The sequence below is a fragment of the Carassius auratus genome, chromosome 4, assembly GCF_003368295.1.
Source record: "Carassius auratus strain Wakin chromosome 4, ASM336829v1, whole genome shotgun sequence".
In the NCBI taxonomy this organism is placed as follows: domain Eukaryota; kingdom Metazoa; phylum Chordata; class Actinopteri; order Cypriniformes; family Cyprinidae; genus Carassius; species Carassius auratus.
Window position 1 is genome coordinate 3,964,658 of NC_039246.1, and position 20,652 is coordinate 3,985,309.

General features: G+C 38.5%; 1 protein-coding gene across 1 annotated transcript in view; it reads right to left on the minus strand.

Annotated features, from left to right (window-relative positions):
- The window catches only part of LOC113065982 (zinc finger protein 271-like), a 345,982-nt gene that overhangs the window by 244,545 nt on the left and 80,785 nt on the right, over positions 1–20,652 (minus strand). The window lies entirely within an intron of this gene.

Consider the following 20,652-nt stretch of genomic DNA (forward strand, 5'->3'; position numbering starts at 1 on the left):
TATTCATATGTATTGTATGTAAGTATATTTACTGCTTTACCAGGGAAAAAACTCCTCTCTTCAGCTGGTTTTGCAAGCTGTTCAGTCGTCTGAGGTAAGCAAATGTAAATTCTGTCATATGTGTAACTGTTGACACGTTTACCCAGAATGAAAGGGGAAGAAGGTGGAGCTCAGGTGATTCCAAAAAAGGGCAAAGTACAAAAAGTACCAAAAACTAAAAAGAGAAGTTTTAATAAATGTGTAGTTAATTGTGGTAAAATTGACAGTGAAAACATGTTACTCTCTTTAGTTGTTGACAGACTAAAAATATTTGCATCTAAGAAGTGTAATAAATCTGAAATAATTAGTATAAATGTTCCTCTTGTCAAATAAATTCCAATCAAATAGCATTGTTTTGTTATGAGTACACTCATATAATCAATTAGTTATTGTTCCAAAATGTAAGACAAGTTGGTTGTGCTCTTCTGTGTGCGACACAGCATAGCTCTTCAAGTCAAGCTTTATTTAGTGTTTGTGTTGCTATTGACGCTATTGTATTTTAACATGCGATATTTCAGAGCGCATGTCAAATATAATCATGAGACTTTGTAAAAATTAGGAGAACTAAGTCATAGGGGATCTTTTGATTCAAACATTTTTGATTCATTTCCAGAGTTACATCTTCACGCTGGAGGAAAGCCAGGCCAAATTGCTGCAGGGGTTTTTCAGGCATTCAAAGGCTGATTCAGAAGTGTGGTAAGTGGGGAGGAGCGGAAAGGAAACTATGTCAGCTGGATAGCAAAGGGCAGCTATCTCTCCCGATCATACTTTTCACCAAAGTCCAGTTCCAATAAAAGAGATGATCTTCTCAGTCAGTTGGTTGCACAGAGGCACATTGGGGTTTTGTTCCATTTGTTCCGGGGATTTGTTCCATTGAAACATGGCTTGGAGAGAGAACCCCTGATGAAGCTATAACACTGACAGTTTACACCATCTACAGAGCCAATTGCAGCTCCATGGAAAGTGGCAAAACTCATGGGGGAAGAATAGTGGCAGTACAGACAATACAATAATATTATTTCCCCACTAGTGGAAATAATATTCTGGATAAAATGTTACAGCAACAGGATGCTTATACTGCTGTTTCCAAGCCGCATTTTGGAAAATGTGACCATCTTGCTATTCTGCTACAGCCAAATTATACCAGGAGGCTCAAAGAAAACCATGACAATGTTAGGTCTGTGAGGTTGTGGACTGATAATGCAGTGGTAGAACTGCAGGGATGTTTGAAAGCCACAGATACTAAAATTTTTAAGGAAGCTACAGGAAATATCACAAGTCCTCCATTATAGTGGCAGTTCCAAAAAATACAAACATAATCACAATGAATGATTTTAGACCTGTGGCATTCACTTCGGTTGTCATGTAGTGTCTGGAGAAGCAGATATTTCAACACATTAATTCAGTGGTCTCAGTGACAGTTGACCCATTTCAATTTGCTTACTGCTCGAATAGCGCTTTTTACGATGCAAATCATTGCAAAGCGACTTTACAGAAAATTAAGTTTTTACAATATTTAGTAGTTGACATAGTCAACCAGATGATGAACACTATTACCTGCAATTATAATGTGATTGCATAGTAAGTAGCAATATTTGTTAGTTTTGTTTGTTGTTTTAGGGTTAGCATCATCTGGGGTCATCTGAGGGGTGAGCATCATCTCTTCTCAGGTGTTCTGGATGTAAATCCCATGGCAAAATAGAGAAAGAAATAGAGACATAATTAGCATAGCTGCTGTTCCAACAAAGTAAAATTAAATAGTTTTACCAAAGCTAAAGGATAAGAATACACATTTGATTAGATATAAATGCGGTCACAAATTATGGGAAGCATTATTCAAATATTTGGTGAAAGATATATTTTTAATCTAGATTTAAACAGAGAGAGTGTGTCTGAACCCCGAACATTATCAGGAAGGCTATTCCAGAGTTTGGGAGCCAAATGTGAAAAAGCTCTACCTCCTTTAGTGAACTTTGCTATCCTAGGAGCTACCAAAAGTCCAGCGTTTTGTGACCTTAGGGAGCGTGATGGGATGTAGCGTGGTAGAAGGCTAGTTAGTACTCAGGAGCTAAACCATTAAGTGCCTTATAGGCAAGTAAGAATAATTTGTATCTTAGAATAATATTAGCTATCAAAATATTTATGAGCCCAACCTTTTTGTTCATTTAATTTAAATGTTTCTGGTCTAATCACGATGAGATTTTTTTCTAGATCCTACATTAAACTTTATATTTTGTCCTCACTAATCGGGGATCAGACACAATCTTAACAGACTGAACAGTGCAAGTACTTCTATCATTTGAGCGTGTATAACAAAAGTCATCATAATAGTTATTTGAGAATTGGTTTACTAGTCACATGGAGCGAAGTGTCCTGGAGATGTTGTCAGAGAGCAGCTCCACTCCGACTCTGTTGGGGTGCAGGCCACTAGCACGAAAAAGCCTAGGAGGCTCCCAGAAAAGAGTTCCAACTATTATAGTGTCGCTAACCCCAGCGTGAAGCACGACCACTCTGGGGCTCTCGTCGGCCTTCAGGATCGCGGGTATCTGTGCAGAAACATCGAGAACATGAGCACCAGGGAAACAATGAGTGTGCACTGTACCTTCAGCTAACGTAGCACAGACATTTAGGATGATGGAGTCTCCAATGATCACAGTGGCACATCCCATCTCACGCAGGGGAGCAAAGCGGTTCCCGGGTGGAGATCTGGAAGACCAGAGGGGGAGAAGTTGTCGCCCGGGCCTGGCTCGCGTCCTCCTCATGATCTTGTCATGGGTGCACCAGGTGTAACAGAAATGAGTCGAACCAGACAAATTAAAGAGTCTATCAAAGCGATGTTTGAAACACGAGAGCCATATTCCTCAGGAAGTCATAAATCAGTTCTAGTGCCACAAGAACCAATCAAGATGACCAACCAACTTGTTCACACAACAGCTTTCAACATTAACACCACTGGAACAATTATTTACAATTTCAATTAAAAGAAGAGAAATTTGGTGCCAAATGTGGTTCGTAATGGAAATGCAACGCTGGGCATCACATGTAAACCCAGGAGATCAAGTTAAACACTTCCATTGACTTCCCCCACCCAGCAGAACCAGACTGAAATTCCTAAAGGGGGAAGGGCTTTAAACCTCTGTCTTCACAGAACATCCCTTTGTCAGAGAATGGCAAAGAAACTGCTTTTGTACAGATATATGGACCAGAATGAACTCAAAGACTTATAAATGAATCAGTCCATCGCTTCACTCCATATTCATCTATGTGTAACCCACACATTTGACTATCATGTTATAATCACTGATTGTGTATGTTTTTTTTTAATAACTATGGGATAGCTAAAGGATACATAGTCATGTCTGGTATGTGTGTGATTGAATTTTCTTGCTTAATATTGTCCTGACAATCATTTATTTGTAAAATATATCATTACCTGGTAATAGGAATCATGTCCAAAATTAGACCCTACAAGGCAGGAAAATTCGGACCACATGCTTGGTAAGATAAACAAATGATTTATGATACCCCCGATCCAAGACAATATCTGATTGGCAAGTTTAAATACCTTTGGACACCATAAAATCTTGCTTCTAGTTCTAGCTTGTGCTATCAGACATGCCTGCTCTCTGCTTTTAGTCGGCTTTTAGTCTCTGGCTTTTGGTCATGCCTGCTCTTAGCTTTTAGCTTGTAGCTTTGCTACCTAGCTTTAGCTTTTAGTCTCTAGCTATGCTTCTGCTAGCTTGTAGCTTCTAGCCATGCTGTTTGTCATCACTATTCTTTGAGCACGGTTCCAGCGTGCTTCGGCCTGCAAGCCTGCTGCTACTTAGCCACGATGAGAAATAACACAACCTAGTCTCGTCAAACTTTATTTTCTTTTCCGTTTGAGAGTTTCGTGTTCTGAGTTAAGCTTTGTAACGTCGAGTCTCCGATGCCTGACCTCAGGTGCCCGTTCAACTTCAACCAGCGCACACGACTCTGCACCTTCAGCCAACGCCCAACAACCACGGGCTTCCCAAGACGTCACTTCACTACTGAACTTCCAGCCAATCAGCGACACCGGGATACCCCTTTCAACGGAAGTCCCTTTCACAGGAAACGAAGGCAATGTATCCCCAAATATAATATATTTGTTGTGCTGGTGTATCTAATATAATTTTAGTCACATTGAGGAACTCAATGCGAGGGCTAATTACGTGATTGATGGTTGTTCATGTTTATGCAATTTAACGTATTGCTGTAAACTTGGGATTCCATATTTTCATTCTCTTAAACTCATCTTTCCCTAACTTTATATCTTCCTGCAACTTGTGTGAATGTGTGAGTGCGTGCGTTTATGTGTTAGATTAGTTTATATGTCTTAGATTAATCTAATAAAGCCTTATTCATATTGAAAAGAGAAGTATCTTGTGTTTTGTGCTTACAAGTTAATGTCTTAAACTGCCGATCTTGTTACTGTGCTAATTGATAGTGTTTCACTATAGTTTGGATATTAGTATCCAGCGCAGATTTGATGTTAAACGGCTCGTTCACTGAATCGCAGGGCGTCTCAGTGATCAGCCGTGAAACAGTGATTCTGTTCAAATTCCCTTTAAAATCTTAAATGATTCCCTTTGAGCTAAATTGACCTGTTTCCGTTACACAGGCCTGTGCAGAGAAACAGTAGATGTGGTGGGACTGTTAGTAGTGCACAGTATACTTCCCCTGGACTTGTGAGCGTCAGCCCGGGAGGATTCCAGCACAGCCCTCCGCTCTCTCAGCTGGGCCTGCCTCACCTCCAGGTCACAAATCTGCTTCTCCACTGTCTCCAACTCAAGCTGCACTGAATGCAGCTGGAACGTGTCCTCACTTGCAATTAAAGCAATTAAAAGCAAGCATACATCCGCTATTAAAGCAAGTAACAGTGAGTAAAGCAGCGGTAATGTGTGTATAGAGGATCAGCAATGCAAGCAGGTTTAGCAGCGACCACTGTGCCAATACTAACGGGCTATAAGCTACATAGCGGACCCAGGAAATCAAAATCAGAAAGTGATAATGAGGCTCTGATTGTTTTTGTTGTAGAATACGATAGAGGATATATTCACACATTAAAGAAACTACAATTATGGTGTATAAAATAGATTTTTAAGATAAAAATAGTAGATAAAAAAATAATGTGACGGAGCTCAGATGCAATACACATGCCAGCAACAAATAGGAAGTTACATCCCAAAAGAAGGTCTCTACTAAAGTTACAGTGTATATTGTTACCCACAGGGCTCTTGTCTTAGTCCAAAACTCTTTTCACTGTACAAGTATGATTGAGTTTCCACTCAGGACAACACTATCTCATCAAGTATGCAGATGATGCACCAATTATTGGTCTTATTAAAGGGAAGGACGAGTCTTCATACAGAAATCTGGTGCATCCAGAAATCTGGTGCATAAGATTATCAACTATGAAGAGGACAATGATTTTGTTCTATGTCAAAGCATATTATGATCCACAGCATATTATGAGGGTCTGGAGGATAGTTAGTTGCAGTTCAGGGGTAGTTCAGAAAACTCTACTACATAGTTTACTTGTTGGGTGAGAAGTATTTTGTATAATTTGTTAAATATAAAAAATATATTTCAAGTCTAATCTGTCTCGGACACCACACTCTCCAGGAGTGTTACTCACATCTAAACATGTAGAGTGTCAGCAAAGATAATATTTACTTCCTTTGTCCCGTGAAGAAGAGGAGTTTTGAAGAACTAGAGCACCCTCCCTTCCTTTTCCAGAAATGCATTCACTTAGTCTTTCTTTAGGCTCAAAGAGAAGTACTAAATTAAAAACTTTATAAGAAGGAATGGCCGTTATCTTTTTCATTCATGTACACTAAGTGAAGGTGTGGAGTTTATGACACTGTGCCATCTTAAATTAGGGCCATCAAATCATAACATAACATAACATGACATAACATACCTAGAGTTTTCACTTAACCTCCTTTGTGAAACAGTCCCCAGTTCTGGAAAAAATATGGTATTATATTATTGTATTGTTACGTCCCAGGGTCTTTTTATATAATCTGTTGTAAGAAAATGCTCGTCTGCCCTGTATTGCGCTCTGTTTCTCTCCCTCACTCAGGTTAATTACCATCAGCTGCACCTCGTTGGGAGAATGCCTGAGTCTGAGCCGAAGAGTATTAATACAGCACTCAGAGAAGCCCATGGAGAGGAACACTTCTCTCCCAGCCTCAGATTGTGTGTTTTGGTGAAAACTCTGCTTATCCTTGAGTTGACTCATATTGGTGCCAAGAAGTGATCAGGTTTGCTTTCTAATGTTGACTTTTCTACCTGTGGGTAATTAAAAGGTATTGTAGATAATCTTATCAGCTTTGTTTTGGATTATCTGTGAAATGTAGGGAGAATGTGCCTTTTTATTTTATACATTCTTTTTCTCCTGTTTTTTGGTTAGCGAGGGAGCTCATGGAAGTTTTTGTTGTTGATTTTTCATCTTCGCTTTTGTATAGGGCAGATACCTCTCTTAACCCTTAGTAAGTCTCTGGTTTTCTTTGTTATTTTAGGCCCTGCTCTCTCCTGAAGACCTATTTCCATCCTTTGTTAACCATTTCAACTTCTAACAGAAGTAAATACTTTTTTTCTTGTTGTTGTTGTTGTTGTTGTTGTTGTTGTTATTATTATTATTATTATTATATTTTTTTTAAATATCATCTTTGTTACTTCCCCTCCTGACCCGTAGACTGGGAGGAGAACGTAACAAGTGGGAGCTCGTCCATTCCAGTTAATAATAGTGTCAAGTCACTCATATTTGGGTGGGTCTACTTTTTTTCATAAGCTGTTTGGTTGGTTTAGTTTTTTTTGGTATGGGGAGGAAACTGTGGTAGTAAGATGGCGTTTGATTTGATTAAGATCACTCTCTATCCTACACCCAGAATAATGATGGGTTAAAAATAACCCAGCTTGGGTTGTTCTATAACCCAACCCCTGGATCACTATTGCACCAGACCAACAGTAGTTAATATGACCCAGCAAGATGGGTTGATCATTTTTAACCCAACATATGAGTTAAATATTCTACCCAAACATTGGTTTAAATTAAATACAATTATGGGTTGATGTAATTACATTAAGCTGGGTAAAATTAACCCATAAACCAGTTTAAGTCTAACATTACAGTACAATAAGAAAATAAACTGCAATAGACTACCCCATATAAAACTGTGAAACCACAAACCTCGAACTGAATACATGCTACATTATGCAATAAACAATACAAAAACAAAGGAATGGAATGTTTGAAAAAACTGATTAATATCAACAATATAGTAGAAATGGTGCAGTTCACTCAGGCTGGAAAACATTCGGAGCAAAACAATTTCGATTGAGTTGGCTGAACATTCAACAGACCAACAGCAGCTCTATAGTGAATAAATTCAAATTCCTAATTACTGCTTTTAAGAGCCATTGGCACTACTTCAACGCAAGAATTCTAGTTTGAATAAACTTAACCATTTTAGACGAAGGCCTGAAATGTACTCTGATCATTTCCCAGCGTCAGGATGTAGGGGTATGACTTGCATGAAGGAGCATTAAACAAGCTTTCAAATTAGCCTGGTGAATTCAGTAAACATGACTATATGCTCATGGGCATTATGAACTTATTTAATTAAAAGTTAATTAATATAATTCAGACCAAACGGATAAGCTGTAGGCTACCAGTGCTTCCATGATAATGGCTAACGTTAGCTACATTGTTTGCCAAACCAACCAACTTGCCTCGACAATATACTACTTTAATAGGTAACACAGACAAAGTGAATTAGACATGTAGTGTACACATACCTTTTATTTCTTTGCCTCGCTGAATGAACAGTCAGGTTCTCTGCTGTGTCGAGCGCTCGGTGTGTGGACCCTGGTGATGATGAGGCTCGAAGCACAAACAACCCATGTGCTGGGTCAACCGATATAAGTTGGGTTGATAGATATTGACGCAACGCAAGAGTTGCACAAAATAACCCAAATTCCATATAAATAACCCATAATGGGTAAAGCATTTCATAACCCAGCGGTTGGGTAGATTAATAAACCAGCATTTTTTTAGAGTGTACAACAGAAGTCTTTGAGCACTGTAGAAAAGCGGATTTAATTCTGATTGCTAACTTTTTTTTTAAATATTAAAAAAAAAAAATTTGTCTGGTCAGAGGAGAACTGGCCCCCCAACTGAGCCTGGTTTCTCCCAAGGTTTTTTTTTTCCTCCATTCTGTCACCGATGGAGTTTCGGTGGAGTTTCCGAAATATCCAGCGATATCATTGACTTGATTGCAAATCTATTTAAACTGAACAGAGATGACATCACTGAATTCAATGATGAACTGCCTTTAACTGTCATTTTGCATTATTGACACACTGTTTTCCTAATGAATGTTGTTCAGTTGCTTTGACGCAAAGTATTTTGTTTAAAGCGATATTTAAATAAAGGTGAATTGACTTGACTTGACTGTGGTAGAGCCTTCTGTCGACCCAAAGTTGGCATTAAAGATCAAGGAACTTAATTTGATGATTAAAAAAAACAAGAGCATCAAACAATGCTGGTTAAATTGCGCATGATAGAGGTGGAGACTTAGTTTGACCATTTAAGTAATTTATTTTAGGGAAGCAATAAATGTCCTCAGGAGAGGGCCTGGCCAAAACAACAAACAAAACAGCAGCTGACTAGCAGGAGGAGTACTAAATAAGCTATCAAAGCAAGAGAAAATAAATCAACAACAAAAGCTTTCAACTCCCTGCCTCAACTCCCTTACTAACCAAAAACAGGGATAAACATGAGTAAAAAATAAAATGGTACCCTCTCCCTACAGCTTCCAAAACTAACCATAAATCATATAAAGTGAGTTACAATACCTCTTAACACCTTAACAAAAATGAAAATAGAAAATTAATTTGATACACGCTGTGGCTTCAACACACCACTTATGAACAGGAATACAATTCACTTTCAGTTCTGATCACTTAACAACTCTTTTAACCTTGCACCATCAACAAGAAACACAATGCAGGTCTAAAGCAGGGGAGAAGTGAGCCTCTCCCAAGCAGTGTTTACTCTGCTCTTTTGTAACAGCACTGTCTGCAGCACACACGCGGATGAGTACCACCTGTGGGCAATTTGAAACTGCCTATCAATCAGAGAGTGGTAGAGAGCTAGAGAGAACACACACAGGATACATAACCACACCCCAAAGGGTGGGGAAAACATACCTCAACAATTAATTTAAAAACATACATCCTAGGGATGTAACAAAAAGCAAGAATTGAAAAACAAACCTGTACCTTTGCCTCGTTCACAAACTCCTTCTGTTTGCTCTCCTTCTGATAGCCATTTTGTGGCACTTGAAAATTCGCATGAGGCTGATGCCAATGAAAATTTTGATGCAAGCAGGTACTTGAAACTGGTTCCGCCATTTAGGGAAAGCAAAGTAAACGCATATTTTGTTACTTTTGAGCGCATGGCCATGAAGTTGCGCTGGCCTAAAGACGTGTGGGCATTGCTTTTGCAGGGTACCCTTTCTGGGAAAGCCCAGGACGTATCCTCTACCTCAGTGGTTCCCAAACCTGTTCTGGCGTACCCCCAACACTGCACGTTTTCTTTGTCTCCCTAATTAAACACATCTGATTCAACTCATCAGCTCATTAACCCATGTGATAATGAGTTGATGAGTTGAATCAGATGTGTTTAATCAGGGAGACAAAGAAAACGTGCAGTGTTGGGGGTACGCCAGGACAGGTTTGGGAACCACTGCTCTACCTTGCCACTAGAACAATCACTCGACCATGACATTGTGGAAGCCACTGTACTTAGAGCTTATGAACTAATACCGGAGGCGTACAGACAAAGGTTCCGTTCTCACACCAGAGTTACCAAACAGACTTCTGTTGAGTTCGCCAGAGAAAAGTGCACACTTTTAGAGAAGTGGTGTCTTTCTAATCATGTTGCAACTTTTGAACAACTACACGAGTTAGTCTTGCTAGAGGATTTCAAAAGTAGTGTGCTGGAAAATTTGGTAATTCACCTAAAATAACAGAAAGTAACTTCTATTGTTGCCGCAGCTGTAGCTTCTATTGTTGTTTTAGCTGATGAATTCGTATTAACTCATCGGAATGTATTCTTTACTCCACAGCGTAATGTAATGTCCTCTGTTAACATTAATATGGATAGAGAGGCGAGACCTGTCTGGTCACATGCTAAATCGGTCACATGCTAAATCAGTCACGCAACCAAGTGTACTTTGTAAAAACAACAAGCGTTTTTTTATTTTTTTCTGGATCCAAGTCACTTAATTTCTGAGTGTCGGGCTTGGAAACAGAAAACTGCGGCTTCACAGCCTAAAAGTGCAGCTTTGGTGCACACCGTCGATAACGGTAAGGGTAATATGGGGACCGTTACGAGTGCGTATCAGCTGTTTTTATTGGATGGCACGGTGTCCCATTCGCCTAACGCAGTGAGTAGGTCGGTGAAGATTTTGAGAGACACTGGGTCAGTCCAGTCATTGATTTGTGAAAGATCATTACCGTCTCTAACAGTTTACTCCGGCACCAATATCTACGTGCGAGGATTTGGCATGGGATGCCTTAGCTTATCATTACATGACGTGTACCTCAAGTCAGACTTGTTTACCTGTCCTCGGAGTTTGCTCACATCTACCAGTTGATATGGTAGATGTTATTCTAGGGAATGATCTCGCTGGTGGAGATGTTTTTCCTAGACCTTTTGGTTATTGGAGAACCAACTTAAAATAACAGTTTGTCACTTGTGCATAAGTTTCCTTCTGCCCTTCCTGCATGTGTAGTTGCGCGTACCCCAAAGAAAGAAGATGGGAGATATTATTACTGATCTCTCTGAGAGCTTCTTAGTTGATGCAGATGATCGCAACTTTACGCCAGAGAAGGCAGGTGTTACGAAAATCAGAGAGGTAGATTATGGGCCTGAACTGAGAACTGTATTAGGAGTGGGCAGAGAACCATTGGCTGCTGCTCAGAGAATAGATCCTTCTTTAGCAAGCTGTATTGAGTCTGTTGTGCATCTCAAAAGTAGACCTCACGATAAGGTGAAGTACTTTTGGGAAGGGGAAGTTTTAATGCAGAGATGGAAACCCATCTGCCATCTGCCAAACCCATCTGCCGCTCATGTGCTACCTGTCAAATAGCTGGTAAACCAAACCAAAAACTTCCAGTTGCTCCCTTGTATCCTATTCCTGTTATGCGAGAACCTTTTGAGTGTCTGTTATTAGACTGCGTAGCTCCTCTGCCGAAGTCCAAATCTGGTCACGGATACATACGGTCTATAATGTGTACTTCTACACGATTCCCTGAAGCAATCCCCTTGTGCTCCAACAAAAGCCCATGTAATTGTTTGTGAACTGATCAAGTTTTGTACTGTCTTTGGATTGCCAAAGGTCATACAAACTGATCAGGGTACAAATTTCACCTCAAAATTGTTCTCACAGACTTTAACTCAGTTTGGAATCAAGCATAAACTGTCAAGTGCATTCCATCCTCAATCTCAAGGTGCTGTGGAAAGGTTCCACTAAACGCTTAAGACGATGCTGCGGACTTACTGTTTTTCTAGTGGTAAAGATTATGCAGAAAGTGTACTCTTCTTGATGTTTGCGATTCGGGAAGCAGAGCAGGAATCACTTGGATTCAGTCCTGCCGATCTAGTCTTTGGTCACATGGTGTGGGCCCTCTTAAAGTGTTGAGCTAGCAGTTGTTGGCTAAAGATGCAATGCCTGTCACCAAGGGTGTAACTTTGGTTTGAGAAGTGGGGGGGGGGGGGCACAAAATGGGGAATTTTTTTTTCGATTTGAATCCCATTTCCTCCATTTACATACAGTTAGGGACTATGGTGATACAAAATCCAGGGTTAAATTCTGCCAAAAAGAATAAAAGGCTACTATGTATAAGAAAAAGGTAGTTAGTTTATTTATTGTTGAATAGCCAAGACTTGAGAGAATAATTTTATAAAGTCAAAAACTTTCACTAAAAATGTTCCCTGTCTCACCTATGAAATATGAAAATGTGCTAGCCTGTTTCTGACATGACATAATTTAAATTAATTACCTGACCCTTTACACAGCACATACCTGCAACTCTGAGCTACTTCTCCCTGTCTCACCCTCGCTGTCTTTAAGCAGCTTCAACGATCTGTTCTCTAATATGAAAGCATGGCATAGAAAAAAAATAAACAAAAGTTAATCACAACTGAAACTATATTATAACAGTCAACTGATTCTGTTTCTCTCCCACCACACAAGTGAGCAGGTAAATAATATGAAACCACACCCACGTGATGATGTGAACATGTTAAAAAAATATTCTAAACAAATAACAACACTCAATTTGGTTCCTACAAGAAGAACATTTAATTTGATAATATTCAGACTGTATTCACTATTTATCATGTACACTTCTTCCCTTTTATCACCAACAAATCAAAATCACCAGGCCTTTCATACAGCACATAATCTTCCTGTAACGTTGTGCTGCTACTGTTTTTCCCTATCTCACCCTCTCTGTTCTGAAGCAGCTCCGCCTCATCTGTGCTCTGATATGAAAACAACTGAGTTATGATCATATTGAGTCCACATAGCCAGAAAAGAGTCTCTGGATGTACATCTTAAAAACTGGGTGTGCCACATTCATTTTCAGATTAATGTGTAAAAAAAAACTGACTGAGTATCAATAACTTTACAGACTAGACTGGTCTGATGTGTAAAACTATACTCAGGCTCACCACATAACCATAACACTATATAAAATATAGGCTAACTCAGGCTAGCTCGACATTAAAGCCTTTTCTTTGAACAAGTAAATCAATTTTTACAAATTAACTTCCATTTTAAATGAACAAATATTGTAAGTGAACAACAATAGCTCAAGTTTAGAAAAGCATTTATTAAGACTTATTTTATTTCTGCATCTGAGTATAATGAGTTGAGTAGCCTATAACAGCAGCCAGAGTCTGCTTGTCATACATAGCTGACAGAAAACGCTGCTGTTTAAAGTGGACACAGAATGTTCTAGGCAACATTAAATGTTTAGGTTAGCTAGCTAACAGCCTGAAGTTACCTAGCAACAGTGTATGTTAATGTTAGCTCATCAACAGGTGTAGACCGTAAAAAATAAGTAGACAGTCATTTTAATTACCCTGACCTGAGCTAATTTACTGAATAAACCAACTCGCATCTCCTTTCTTTTTTTTCATCCATGAAGACATTAAAGTCATCTGTTGCTGGTGTTTCATGACTGACTGCGATACCGGCTACTTCTATCAGCGCCTGGTTCCTCCCTTCATGCTAAGTTCACCGGTCCTTATTCTGTAAAAGAAAAACTTAGTGAAACAGACTATGTTGTCAGTACTCCTGTTGAGAAAGTTGAGAGATGCAAGACCCAACACTCTGGATGAGCTTAAGGCCGCTATCGAAGCATCCTGGGCCTCCATAACAGCAGTGCCACAGGCTGATTGCCTCCATGCCACGCCGCATTGAAGCAGTCATTTCTGCAAAAGGATTCCCGACCAAGTATTGAGTGCAGAACTGAACATAATTATTTGAAGGTTGACTTTTTTTTGCATTAAAAACACTTTTCTTTTATTGGTCGGATGAAATATGCAAATTTTTTAAGATAGGAATTTTGGGTTTTCATGAGCTGTATGCCAAAATCATCAGTATTAAAACAATAAAAGACCTGAAATATTTCAGTTGGTGTGCAATGAATATAAAATATATGAAAGTTAAATTTTTATCATTACATTATGGAAAATAATGAACTTTTTCATAATATGCAAATTTTTTTAGAAGGACCTGTATATACTGCATATATGCGTATGCCACATATAGGCAAAACTGAGGTGCATATATGTGCATATACAGGAAATATAGGTCTTCTGTATTGCTTCTTCATATCCACATATAAAACCGATACATACAAGATATGTCTTCTATATAGCTAATGGGAGGATCTGGTCATTTTATTGCTCATATCCCATTTTTGACTGTCATACATGTCATACATGCCTAGCTCATATTTTCTATTATCAAGGCAAAAACTAAGAATTAACAACAAAAAAAAATGCAAGAACTTATGTATGTGCGAACACGTGAAATTGGTATCACATGTAATTGGCATTTTATGGACTTTAACTATGGCAATATATTAACATGATATACAGAGCCGGACAGTAACGGAGTACATTAACTTGAGTACAGTACTTAAAGGGGGGGTGAAATGCTCGTTTTCACTCAATATCCTGTTAACCTTGAGTACCTATAGAATAGTACTGCATCCTTCATAACTCCAAAAAGTCTTTGGTTTTATTATATTCATAAGAGAAAGATAGTCTGTACCGATTTTTCCCGGAAAAACACGACCGGCTGGAGGCGTGACATGTGGGCGGAGCTAAAGAATCATGAGCGCCAGTAGGCTTTTGCGTTGAGAGCGTTTGGAAGCTGAGGAAAAAAAACAATCAAAACAAACCATGGTTAACAGTCAAATTCAGTGTATATTTATGATCCAGAATCAGATCCAGAGGCTGAAATTTAACAAGAGCAGCCTCAGCAACGACGTCTATATGTGGTATGTACTTAAACTGTATATATTTGCTTAGCGGTTTTAGAAAATGACTAAGTTCCACTTTGTCGTCTTTTTTTTTTTAAGCTGTACATGTGGAAAGTGCAGTTTCATGACAACATCGCACGTTGTTTACTTGATGTGCTTACACGCCGATAGCTAAGTTAATAACACAGAGATATTTGAAGCAGTTTTACTCACCGCATGTGGTTCCAACACACGATCGTGACCCTTTTTCGTTGGGACTGCATTATCCTAAAGAAATAAACGATGTGCAAATCTGGCGTCAAACTGGGCCTTGTTTGTAAAACAAGCATCTTTGAAATGCAGGGGAACAAACTCAAACACTTGCACAACTCCGTTGATGCTCTGTAAAAATAAACTCCATCCACTGGTCCCTTAATGCTGTTTTTTTGGTAATCTGTGCAGGGTTGTCTTGCCCTGGCAACCAAAAACACACCTCTTTTGTGACATTCCACGACGCTCTCGCTCTGGTCAGTGGATGTCTTGTCTCCGCTCTGCTATACGGGAGCGCGCTCTTCCGGCAGACGTGCCCTAGGACCCATATAAGGAAATTCCGCTCCATCTAACGTCACACAGAGCCATACTCTAAAAAAACTTTCCGAAACTTGTGACAAACCGGAAGAGGTATTTTTGGAACAGAAATACTCCTTCAAACGTACAACTTAATTTTTGAAACTTTGTCCATGTTTAGCATGGGAATCCAACTCTTTAACGGTGTAAATAACTCAGTATGCATGAAATAGCATTTCACCCCCCCTTTAAGTAAAATTTTGAGGGATCTGTACTTTACTCGAGTATCATTTTTGGGGAGTACTCATGACTTTACTCAAGTACATTTGAGAGGCAAATATTGTACTATTTACTACATTTCTATCCATAACTGTAAGCACCCGTTAACATCTTCAGCCCCGTCCACACGGAGACTGACCCCCGATCTTTTTTTCCCTCGTCTCAAGAAATATCCACGTCCACACGAAACCGATGTAGTATATATGCCAGACCGGCATTTGGCGCTGTAATTCTGCCACAGAGATACACTTAAAACTGAGAAGAAGACATTTTTTAGAGATTTTTTAAAGAAGAAGACAGGATTTGCTGCGCGTGGTACACAAACGAACATGGAACAATACATTTATTAATCCGTGTTAATGTTAGCGTTCAGTGTTTGTTCATGTTTTTGTTGCTGTTACATGATGTAGTGGTGTTTGACTAGGGGTGAGGTGGGCTGATGATGCCATATTTTCAGAAAATGTACCGATTCGCCATCCAGACGAAACACAAAGGCGGCGTTTTCAAATATATCCACTCTGGGACCTGGTTTCAAAACATCGGTTTCAATCTTCCAAAACGCCAGATCCGTGTGGACGAAAATGCCTATCCTCTAAAAAATTTGTGCAACGAAAAAAAATAAAAATAATAATAATCACGGACACCCTATCAAACGTCATTGGATAGTGCAGGAAGGAAGAGGAAGAGGAAGAGGAGGAGGCAGCGGAGGAGGAGGACGAGGACGAGGTGCGTCATGACAGACCTTCAAAGAATAATAAAGATAATTGTTTTTTTCTGTTCAGTTTTTTTTGTTTTATTTTTTTTCTTTTACTATTTGATTGATCTTAAATAGATAAATAATGTACATTTCTACATTATGGACTTTTATTTATGTTGCCTAGCAGCTATGGATTTTAATTTTACTATTATAGATGAAGATATAGCTGCATATATACATGCATTTATGTACCTATATAGGTATATGTATGCACATATATATGTGTACATTGAGTTGAGAGTGGACTCATACTCATTTGTGTGGTACTAAGAAGTGATCAGGTTTGCTTTCTAGTGTTGACTTCTTTACCTAAAATACCTTTTAATTACCCACAGGTAATCTTATCAGCTTTGTTCATTTTGGATTATCTGTGAAATGTAGGGAGATTGTGCCTTTTTATTTTATACATTCCTTTTCTCCTGTTTTTGGTTAGCGAGGGAGCTCAGGGAAGTTTTTGTTGTTGATTTTCATCTGTGTTTTTGTGCAGGGCAGATAGCTCTCTTAAACCTTAGTTAGCCTCTGGTTTTCTCTGTTATTTTAGGCCCTGCTCTTTCCTGAAGACCTATTCCCATCCTTTGTTAACCATTTCAATTTATAACAGAAACCCTTTTTCTTGTACTTGAATCTTTTTTTTTTTTTTTGCTCTCACTCTGAAGCCTGAAGCCAAAGTGTATCCTCCACGTAATTTAGTTTTAACGTTACTCCTTTTTTATTTTAAATATCATATTTTTCTTCATTACTTCCCCTCCTGACCCCTAGACTGGGAGGAGAACGTAACAGTATGTACTTTAAAAGTACTAATAAACAGGCAAAAAATGGAAATGGAAAAGATGGCAAAGAAATGATAAAAACAGGAAATGCAAAGCAGTGTTTGAAGCAGATATGGAAATACTAGCTAGGTACAGACTCTCCATTCTCATTTAAACATTTAATGTTATTATTATTTTTTTTAAGTCTCACATGAAAATTCAAGGCTCACATAAAATTCAAGGCATTGATGTTTTCCTACAAAACTACCACTGGCTCTGCACCCATTTACCTAAATTTGTTACTTCAGACTTATGTGCCCTCTAGAAACTTGCGTTCTGCAAATGAAGGTTGCTTGATAGTGCCATCCCAAAGAAGCACAAAGTCACTTTTAAGGACTTTTAAATTAAATGTTTCCTCCTGGTGGAATGAACTCCCCAACTCAATCCGAGCGGCTGAGTCCTTAGCCATCTTCAAGAATCGGCTTAAAACACATCTCTTCCATCTTTATTTGACCCTCTAACTTTAACACTCACTATTCTAATTCTATTCTTTATAAAAAAATCTAACCACCTTTTTCACCTTTTTGTATTCTATTTTCTTTTCATTTATTATGCAATTTTGTGTGTGTGTGTGTGTGTGTGTGCGTGTGTGTTTCTGAAGACCTCTAACATTAGCTTGCTCTATTCTTTTTTTTATTCTATCTGTTTTCTTTTTATTTATTATATTATTTAAAATCCCATGCTACGTGTACTGTGTTAACCTAACTGAGACTTGTTATAGCACTTATATATCATTGCTCTTTTTGTTGTTTTTGATTGCTTCCACTGTCCTCATCTGTAAGTCGCTTTGGATAAAAGCGTCTGCTAAATGAATAAGTGTAAATGTGTAAAAAGTGTCCCCGACTATGCAAGCCAAACGCAACAGTGACAAGGAAACAAAACTCCATCTGTGATAAGAAATGGAGAAAAAAAAAACCTACGGAGAAACCAAAGCGTGGTTTAATTCCAGGCTGCAACACAAGTCAGACTGTGCAGAAAACTCGTCTGGTTCCCATAGTCTTATACCGAGGGACTGAACTGCAAACAGAGTATGTGTGAACATGGTGCAATGCTGCAGTGCATTCTGAGTGCACTCATTTTAATAAATTATGAGCTGAATAAACTTCTTTTGTTCGTACCGTTCTTTAGTAGAGCTCAGTCAAATCCTGACTGACCTTTTCCAAAAATAGTTCCTGTTTAATTCCGATTCTGTCTGTACAATGAATTCTCAGTTTCACTCAAAGGTGAAGAAGTATCCTTTTGTTAGATGCATGTGCCACCTTGTTTGTTAAACAAATCAGATGTTCAGTAATGTAAGCATTGCTTGACTCTATGCAACTCTTCCAGTGAGCACTGCATCCTGCTTCCATGCAAATCGTAAATGCTTCTGCTCTTTCTTATATCCCTCCATGTTCTAACATGTCCTATTTTGGACAATGTTTGAAACTTGAAACCCCTCGATGAATCACTAGTTGTTTTCCTAATTTGCAATTCCCTTTGGATAAAAGTGTATGTTTTATGATTAAATGTAAATGCATTTTTTCAAGAACGGGCCTATGATGCTCATCTTGTTTGTGTCAGATCACATTTCTGAAAGTATGCACATATCATAACAGGATGTATTGCATACTTAATTAAATTTTATATTCTTACATTACTCTCCAACCGATGACTCTGCTGATGCTGTTTCAAGACTTTGAAACTAAGAATGGTTTTATTTTTTAATTATTACTTGGCCCTAATCTTCTTCAGTAGGAAAGTTGTGGCCTAAAGGTTAGAGATTCAGATTTGTAATCCAAATGTTGCGAGTTCAAGTCTCGCACCGGCAGGAATTGTAGGTGGGGGAGTGAATGTCTAGTGCTCTCTCCACCCTCAATCTGTAATCAGTCACTTTTAAATGGTTGTGTTCCCAAGAAAATGAAAATTGCAAAAGTTATTCCACTATTCAAAAATATAAATAAACATAACTTTACAAATTAAAGACCAATCTCATTGCTTATCTTTTTGGCAATCGAGGTCTTTAGAAAACTGGTTTGTTATTTTAAAATGGTCCATTGTAAGAATAATGACGTGTGTGTGTGTACCAAAAATAATTTGGTTAATGGAAACAGGCAGTTATTATTATTATGTGTTAGCATGTAGTGTATGTCCAGTAGAGCAAAAAGAAAAAAATTGGCATTACAAATAATCATGAAACTGACAAATAACTAGGCATAATGCTTACAAAATATTACCTTATCCCTCAGAGAAAGAGCTCAAGAAGCGATGGGATTCATTGCGCACCCAGTACATGCAATATAAGAAACAAGGACCCTCAGGAAGTTCTGGATCTCAGAAGACTGGCAGGCAGCAATGGATCCTGAGCCGCCTGCAGTTTCTACAGCAACACATTAAAAGGAATGAGAGCACTTCAAATTTAACTATCAGGGTGAATAAACAAATCTATGTTTTTTTTTCAGAATAAAAAGAAACCTTTTGCTTTTTTAAAGAGGCCACTGATTTTTCAGATGGGTCTATTTACAAGTAACTCAGCATATTCACACAAGCATTATCTTCCACAATGTGCCATAAAGTGCTTCTGAATAGAGCCATTTCACCAATTTGCAGGGTATTGTTGTAGCTTTGCCTTGTTATTGTTATGGGTGATTGGTGAACAGTTGTAAGAATCTATGCTATCACATCATTTGCATTTAGATTTTTATCTTTTACATTTTTTTTAAGGAATCTTCGGCTGATAGTGATTCCTGTTCCCCCTCAGATGGTACCAACAGTGACACATGGACTGGCACCCATGAAGAGCCCAGCTCCATTGAGGTGGAGGTACGGCCCAGTACACCCTTGCCTGAATCCACGATCTGTGGAACTCTGTGGAGTCTACAGCTGAGTCCACAGCCATTAGACAGAAACCAAAATACTCCAAAGCCTCCGGGGAAGCACAGGAAGATGCAGGATGAATCCTCCACTGAGGAGTCCACATACTTAATGCGAACCATCGGCAAAACTCTGGAAAAGTTGGCATCACAGGAGAACACCAATGATGTCATCTCAGCTTTCAGCAAAAATCTAGAACACAGAAAACGGAGTTTGCCACCACATGTACTGCCACTTTTCCAGCATGAGGTTGATAATTGCATTTTCAAATATTCAGTGGGCCACAACCATTCACTGGATGCATCTGTCAATCAGTATACACACCTCTAATGTGTTACATTGCAAAAGTGTTATCATGTTTGCAGTATATTGTAAGTTGTACATGTAGATTTGTAATTTATATTATAGGTGTATTATAGTGCTTGTACAATTCTATTTAGAATTTAAAGTCTCTTCTATTTTTGGTATTTTTAAATAATTTACCTTCTAGCTAATTTTTGGGGCATTGTTCTGAGCATTGCAAAATAAAACATTGACTTTTGGTTAAAAGGTACTTGCATTCACAATTCTTTATGTAAAAAGAGATCACAAAAGACATAATTATGTCAAATCCTGACTTTTATTGAACAAATTCACACCATTGTCATAAAACACAAAATTTCTTCTGCGAGCATATGATAAAATATGATATCAAATATCAGGTCCAAAAAAATACAAAATGCAAATGCATAGAGAAGTGTTAGACGTGTGTGTGTGTGTGTGTGTGTGTGTGTGTGTGTG